Source organism: Eublepharis macularius, chromosome 1 (genome assembly GCF_028583425.1).
Source record: "Eublepharis macularius isolate TG4126 chromosome 1, MPM_Emac_v1.0, whole genome shotgun sequence".
NCBI classification, from domain to species: domain Eukaryota; kingdom Metazoa; phylum Chordata; class Lepidosauria; order Squamata; family Eublepharidae; genus Eublepharis; species Eublepharis macularius.
Window position 1 is genome coordinate 230,998,249 of NC_072790.1, and position 8,389 is coordinate 231,006,637.

Here is an 8,389-nt window from a genome sequence, read left to right on the forward strand (position 1 = left end):
CCCACCTCACAGGGTGATTGTTGTTGTGGGGATAATAATGACATATTGTCGAAGGCTTTCATGGCCGGAGAACGATGGTTGTTGTGGGTTTTCCGGGCTGTATTGCCGTGGTCTTGGCATTGTAGTTCCTGATGTTTCGCCAGCAGCTGTGGCTGGCATCTTCAGAGGTGTAGCACCAAAAGACAGAGATCGCTCAGTGTCACAGTGACACTGAGAGATCTCTGTCTTTTGGTGCTACACCTCTGAAGATGCCAGCCACAGCTGCTGGCGAAACGTCAGGAACTACAATGCCAAGACCACGGCAATACAGCCCGGAAAACCCACAACAACCAATAATGACATACTTTGTAAGCCGCTCTGAGTGGGCGTTAAGTTGTCCTGAAGGGCGGTATATAAATCGAATATTATTATTATTATTATTAACCCACCACACCCCTAGGCAGCCAATTCCACTGCTGGGTTACTCTTAATGTGAAAAAGTTTTTCCTGATGATCAGCTGGTACCTTCCCTCCTGTAGTTTAAACCCACTGTTTCAAGTTATATCCTCTGTTGCCGACAGGAACAGCTTCCATCCCTCCCCTAAGTGACAGCCTTTTAAATACTTAAGAGAGCAATCAAGTCTCCCCTCAACCTCCTCTTCTCCAAACGGAACATCCCCAAGACCCTCCATCTTTCCTCTTAGGGCTTGGTCTCCAGGCCGTTGATCATCCTGGTTGCTCTCCTCCGTTCCAAATTGTCCTCATCCTTTTTGAAGTGATGCCTCCAGAATAGCACACAATATTGCCGGTGAGGCCTGGAGTCCAACATCAAAGTTTCGCTCTTTCCGGGGAAGGTTTGGCATCGAGTCTGGTTGTTGGCTCAGTTGAACTAATTAGCCTGGAATCTTTTAAAGATTTTCATGCTTAGGGATTAATGAACGACAGGTGATTTTGGACTTCTCCTCTCTGCTCTTTCCGTTTTATTACTCCTTTGTGCAATTTGAACCCGTGATGCTTTATTTGCAGAACATTTTCCCCTTCCTCCCACTGAATTTTCCCCATAAAAGACATGCATTTCCCCTGTTATTTATGCATCAGCAAGTCTGTACTATTTATTTATTTTAAACAGTTATATGTTCCCTTTCCACCCAAATAGTCTCTCCAAGGTAGTGAACACTGGACACCAAGCTCTACCTCTTCACATGTGGGGCACCGTATCTTCTATCCCAGGATCTGCAAGTTAGGAGATTTGACAACACTATCCACTAGCATTGGAACCTACCAGAGCTTTTTTGCTGGGAAAAGAGGTGGCGGAACTCAGTGGGTTGCCCTCGGAGAAAATGGTCACATGGCCGGTGGCCCCGCCCCCTGATCTCCAGACAGGGGGGAGTTTAGATTGCACTCCGCACTGCTGGAGCAGCGCGGAGGGCAATCTAAACTCCCCTCTGTCTGGAGATCAGGGGGCGGGGCCACCAGCCATGTGACAATTTTCAAGAGGTTCCGGAACTCCGTTCCACCGCGTTCCTGCTGAAAAAAAGCCCTGGAACCTACCACTTTTTGAATGTTACAAACCTTGGCGCAGCAATTAAGTTTTTGCTGCAAATACCCATTTTTCCTGTAGGTGGCACTGTTGTGCTTTCCTGAGTTCTCTCAGTCCTTGCTAGAGGACAGGGCGGGTGGCTGCTCTATATTTTCTATTTGGCTGCCCTAGTCAGCATTTGTTTGTTGTATTTTCTCCAACCCCACCCGCTTTGCAGCAGCTTCATAGTGTTAAGAAAAAAATTCCTAAAGGTACTCTGCGTTCGGATTATATTTCCCAACAGCCGTCACCCACAAGTAATTAAGACACCAAAATAGTGCTCCATAAAGAATAAGGAGTTTTATTGACATAAAACCCAGATGCGATGCCATGTTCCGACATATGCATAAAGATCAGATACAGCAGAGAATCTTACATACCTTTCAAAGCTAATTGTTTACAGAATAAAAGACCAAAGGTTAACACAGGTTTTATACAAATAATTCTTTGGAAATGCAGCCTTCGGGAATTATGGCTCCTAACGGGTCTGGATGGCAAGACAGTAAATACTTCCTGATATAAACATGTCAAAAAGTTTGGCGCCTTCTCCTACAGTGTGAGTTTTAGAGACTGCTTCCAAGGCTATATTTTGATTAGAGAATAGGAAAACGAGATGCTGACATTGTAGCTACTGTAAGGTTACTCTGACTTTTAAAACATGAGACTGCTTAGCTAAGGAAGAATGTTCCCCGAACATGTGTGCAGGTCTACTTCAATAGCACTCATAATGGGTGAAAGGTTATAACATTCCCTAACACATAGCAGGGAAGGGGCTCCCCTTGCCAAAATCATGTGTGAATTATTTTTTTGTTAATAATAACAATGTGCTTATATACTGGTCTTCCAGATGATTAGTGCTCCACTTAGAGTTTCTCTACATGAGACATTTGACACATGAAGAACATGTGTCAGGAGATGCAATGTTAGCCAGGAAGGGGAGTTTAAAAAGAGCTGTGAGATGAGGCTGTGAAATGCCAGAAGGGAAACTTCAGCCCATTATAACCTCTCCAGGTCCAAGCCCAGCTCTGGAAGGCAGCTCCAGCCCACTTCCATTCCTCACTGCCCTCCGGTTGCCATCCAACACAGTTTTAGACTGGAGAGATGAAATTGACAGAGCCTTCAGGGAGGCGAAGGTGAAATTAACAAACCCTCTGAGGAGCGATCTCTGTTGCTCTGTCTCTTAAAACTACAATTCCCAGCTAACATTGCGTCTCCCTACGCTTGATGAACACTTGCCAAGGCGTCTTGTGTAGAGAGAGACTCAAACAGGTGAACAAAGTCAGCATTGTTACTATTCTCACAATACAGCTGGGGAGCTCTCAGTGGTGTAAACGGGGTGGGTGGGGAATACAAATTAAGTTGTTTTACTTAACCGTGCTTGCATTGCTCCGTCTAGCTCAGCACCATCTCTTCAGCCTGGCTGTGGCTCTCCAACGTCTCAAGCAAAGAAAAGGCGTGCTCAGCCCCTGAAATCCTTCTACCAGTTTTACATTATACATCATACACACAGTACAATACCTATAATAACCCTACAATGTAGAACGGTATCCATCATGCTGGAGGGAAGGGGCTGAAAATAGAAGCCTTATCTAAGGCCCTTTAGTGGACTCCTGAGAGGTGAACTTTGAACTACTGTTTACTACAGTGCTACATCTTTTGAAGATGTTCCCAAATCAGCTGGCAACCCTAGAATTCTGTCACCCCTAGCCTGCACTTCTTTTTGGACTGGTCTCCAGATAGAGGATTTTCCTTTTGGTAATGACAGCCACATACTGGAGGAGCCATAGTTATAGGGATTCTTCATTTCCAGTCAGGCCCCTCCACGAATTACAGGAAATTCATCTGCAATTTGGGTAGATGTGCTGTCAGGCAATAACTAATAAAACAAACCAAAAACAGCCCATTCTTTAATGTCTTTATTAGCACAAATTAATAATAATCAGAAAATATTAACTTTCAGTATTCTGGTGCTACGCTGATATTGTTTCAGTTCAGTAACGTCAATGGATGGGTACAAGGAGAGAGGAATCAGCAGACAGCATGACACAGACATTGTCCATCCAACAGAATATATCAATCTTGCCACCACAAGGGATTGTCATAATTGGTAGAAGCACTTCTCATGGAAGCCTCAATGGTCTATGGAGAGTTTTTCTGTATAAGCAGGAGTATACTGCCATTTCCTTGTACATGCGGAATGCTTGAGAGAGTATGCATTTACAGGGTCAACTCTAGTTTGTGTCTATATAAGACTGCCACAAGCATCTATTGGATAATGACCATCAAGTCACGGATGATGAGAAATAGATTACTTCTCTCTCAACCTAATCTAACTCCACCTCACAAGGTTGTTTCAAGGACAAATAGAAAAGTAGATAATCCACTCTGCGTTCTGAAGGTATGTGAAGAAGGCAGCTTGAAAATTTATACATTAAAAATCTTGTTGGTCTCTAAGGTGCCACTGGACACAAATCCTGGAAATCTAGTTAGTCTTTAAGGTGCTTCTGAACTCGAATCTTGCTCTTCTGCTGCAGATCAACATGGCAATCCACCTGAATATTTATTTATTTATGTCATTTATATTCCACCTTTCTCACTGAGACTCAAGGTGGATTACATAGTGTGAGATTAGTACAATTAGCGGCAAGGACAAGGGCAGGCAATTCCATTCAGTGTCAAGAACATTTCCATAAACAATGCCATAGGGTAAATGAATACAGTTTCAAGAACATTTCCATAAACAATGTCATGGGGTAAAAGAATATAAGGGCCAAGGTACAAGTGATGAATGACACTTGCCTGGCAAGTGAACCGACTCACGTGTATTCCTCCCTGTTCACTTGCCATTCACTTGCTCTCCACTTGATCAAGTGGAGAGCAAGTGAATGGCAAGTGAACAGGGAGGAATACACGTGAGTCGGTTCACTTGCCAGGCAAGTGTCATTCGTCACTTGTAGCTTGGCTCTAAGTCTACAGAGATATAGTATTAGCAAGGATCCAGTATGGGGTTAATTGCTGAAACAGAACATAATCAATTCTATGACTTACATTGAACAACACAAAGCACAGGTAGGATATAGGAGTACATATTTAAAGCAACAGATAATACGTAGTTTTCCTTTTGCCAGACCTTTACCAGCATTGTAGCCTCTGTGTCATGTACAGAGTGCAGCCCCAATTAATGAAATACCTAAGTGGATTCTAGAGGGGAGGGCATTTCTCCATGGAGTTCAATTAAAATGTCCATCCATACCCTTTGCTTTGCCTTATATAATTGATATAGCATGATTAATTTTGCTGCTTGTACTGACAATCTACTGACAATCGAAACAATTCAGAAAAGGAAATTCAGCAAAGCCACTCTTGCTGATAGCTTGCCTGTGCGGTCTATTATAGTGCAAGCATGTGCAGAAAGGTGTCACACCTGGATGGGATATCACACTTGTAATGTGCTCGTCGGCACATGATGAAAGTTGTGCATGAAAAGATGTTGCCGCTCATGGCTCTCTGCCCCCTTAATAAGAGAATTGTGAAGGCAGCCAGCTTGGGGGAAGGGGGGGCAAGAAAACTGGTCAGCTGAAAATACAACCTGAGCTTCTTCTCCTTCCATTGAGGGAAACACCTGTTCTCTCGGACCCCTAGCACCGGTACTTTGCCATTCTTAGATGTGCACTGGGGACGGGGCCCAAGTTCCCATATTCCATTGCCCAACCTACCAGGCATGGAAGCATTCTCGTGTCCTAGAGAAAAAATCCAGCACGTGCTCAGAGGCACTCTGTGTGAGAGGCCAGATATTTTTTTATAAACAAAAGCTGAAACATTCGATGTGGTAGGGTGTCCAGGGCCCAGAATCCAGTGTCTGGCACACTTCAGGAAAATTAATCTGAATTAACTACAACTCCAAATGGGAAAGCACTGGCGATTCCTAGCGGTCTCCTGAACTGGCCTAGACATTCCTCTCAAGCCTGGCTTACTTCCAGACTTCCAATCCATGACAGGTGGAGAAGGCTAACACCCTGGACTCTATAAAGCCCCATCTGATTACTGGAGAAGCTAAGCACAGCACAGCCTCAGTTAGCCCCCCAGCCCAGCTTTTTACACCCACACACAGGGCTCGGTGTTAGCTGCAATGCAGCAAGCCATGTGGAAGGAAGCGCCATCTTCTTAATCAAAAAAGCTGTAGATGAGGCTGGTGAGCAGGTGCTGGCGAGGGGCTTGTCGGGGAGATAACCGTGGTAATTCACCAGCAACAGCTGAAGAATTTCGGGCCTCTCTCTCAGTCCCCTTTGGGCATGGAGAAAAGCAAAGGGAGGAGGAGGGAGGGGGGCCTAATTAGCAATTAGCCCGTCATTCCCAGCTCGAGGAGCCATCTTAAGGGGGGGCGGGGAGCCTGTGAACATGAGAGACTTGAACAATGGCAGCCAGAAACGACATCCTTAGATGCCCCTTTATTCTCCCCTTGCCTGTCCCACCCTCTCCTTGACACCTAATTCTCACTGCTAATGTCAATAATGTTGGTCTTCCATACGCAATATTGCCCTCCGTTATTACCTCAGGCTTCATATGTCTGCTATACTTCCCTCTTCTGTAGCTCTATCAAGGCCACCAGGTGATGTTCACCTCCAGCTGGCCTCAAACATTGGCTTGTACCACTCTGCTTGGCCAAGTACGAAGCTTTCCACAGTCACGGGGGGACCTGTCTCCAATGGAAGTGGCTCTTCTGGGCCCAGGGAAGGTTTTGTACTTGGCCAAACAGAGTAGGAGGATACAAGCCATGAATTCTATGCCACACACCTCCCACGTTTACAAAACTCTTTGCCACTCCTGAATGGAGTTCAGGAGTAGGGGTGTTTGATTTAATAACAAAGCAAATCGGTGCATGGACAGACGGGCTGTTCTTTCCCTAGAACATTCGGAATGGAGGAACAAGGTTTCAAAGTGAGTAGAGCCCAAGACTGACATGAGGGACCTTCTAATTTAGTATCCTGTTTCCATCAAACTAGGTGGGGACCACCCACCCACTCTTTCTGCAAGTGCTCCAGTGACTTGTATTCAGAGGTACATTGCCTGCGAACATGGAGGTTCCACTTGGCTATTGTGGCTCATAAAAACAGTCCAGCTGAAAGGTCATCATCTCATCAAGCATCATTTTCCCCCTGGGGGCTAACATGATGCTTCCAAGACGCTCACAAGCAGGAATGAAGGCAGCAACTGTTCCACGCTACCCCGGGCATACACCTGCTAGGATTCAAAGATATTCTGCTTTGGAATGTGGAGGTTCCATTAAAGTAGTAGCTATCACAAGACTGTTTCATTAAATTGTTTAATATCATAGAATCATAGGGTTGGAAGGGATCTCCAGGGTCATCTAGTCTAACCCCCTGAACAATGAAGGAAATTCACAAATACCTCCCCTCCACACACATTCATTTTAAATCCTGCTGTACCATTGTGATGAAAAGGCCTGAGCTATGTGTCAGGAAGTTCTTGGTTCGAATCTTGCCTCTGCCTAGAATTGCCACATCTGGATTGGGAAATTCCTGGAAATTTGTGGGTAGACCCTGGGGAGGGGAGGGACCTCAGGTGGTATCATGCCATAGAGTCCACCCTCCAAAGCAGTCATTTTTCTCCAGGGGGAACTGATCCCTGTCATCTGCAGATCTGTTGTAATTCCACCTGGAAGTTGGCAACCCTACCTCTGCCACAGACTCACTTGGAGGCCTCAAGCTAGCCACACTGTTCCAGCTTCACTCCCTCCCAATCTGTGGTATGGGGATTATAATCCTGACCTACCTCACAGGGAAGTTGTAAGGGTTACAGCAAGATAACACATGGAGCATTTTGAATGTTTAAAGGTGGTATATAAATGCTAACTATTATTTCCTACACCTGTGGCCATCACTGAATTTCATACAAGCGTCAGGGTGTTGAGAACTTCAGATGAACATACAAACTTACATAACTAAACAGTTTGTTCACATGCATGTTGAGTCCCTCAACCGATCACCTTCACGTTTTGTTTAAAATTTTAACTGAATGCCATGTCAAGCAGTTTTGTACTTGCCCAGTAACCGCTTCTACAGGCTTTCTTGAAGACAGCCAATCAGAAGACCTCATTGTTACAACACAGGACAAGAAAACGATTCCCCCAAAATACTACAACTCCCACGAGGCAGTGCGAGAATGTACATGCACAAAATATTCCCAACTGGAATAACTCACCTGTCTTTCTTATTAAAAAGCCACACGGATCGAAGAAACCTCTTTTGTTAGTGAAACAAAAACATTTAACAATAAGAATTTGGCCAATGGGAAGGACTACAACTCTTTATCTTCAACTGGACAGTTTGTCTGCCTTTGGCATTAATGTACATTAAGACCCCCAGCCACAAGGGACCCAGACACCTAACTACATGCCACTGTGAAAAATCAGTGTTTTCTCTTTTTACTTTAAGAATGTATTGAATGGGGGTGGGGGGCAGCAAGTGATAGAACTTGTGAGAAAGCAATCTGTGCTTTGGATAGCGTTACAGTCTTGGATATCTCCTGGAATTGCAATATATATCCACACCAGGGAGATCAGTTCCCCCGGAGAAAATGGCTGCTTTGGAAGGTGAACACTATGGCGTTACACCCTGCTGAGGTCCCTTCCCTCTCCAAACCCTGTCTTCCCCAGGCTCCATCCCATATCTCCAGGAATTTCCTATCCTGGACTTGGCAAGCCTAGCTATGGAACATGTTTGAACTGTCTGAACACCAACAAACCATTTGGAGAACACTCACATGTGCTGATCACAACTGAACCTGAGCCAAACCAGCTGGTGACTGATC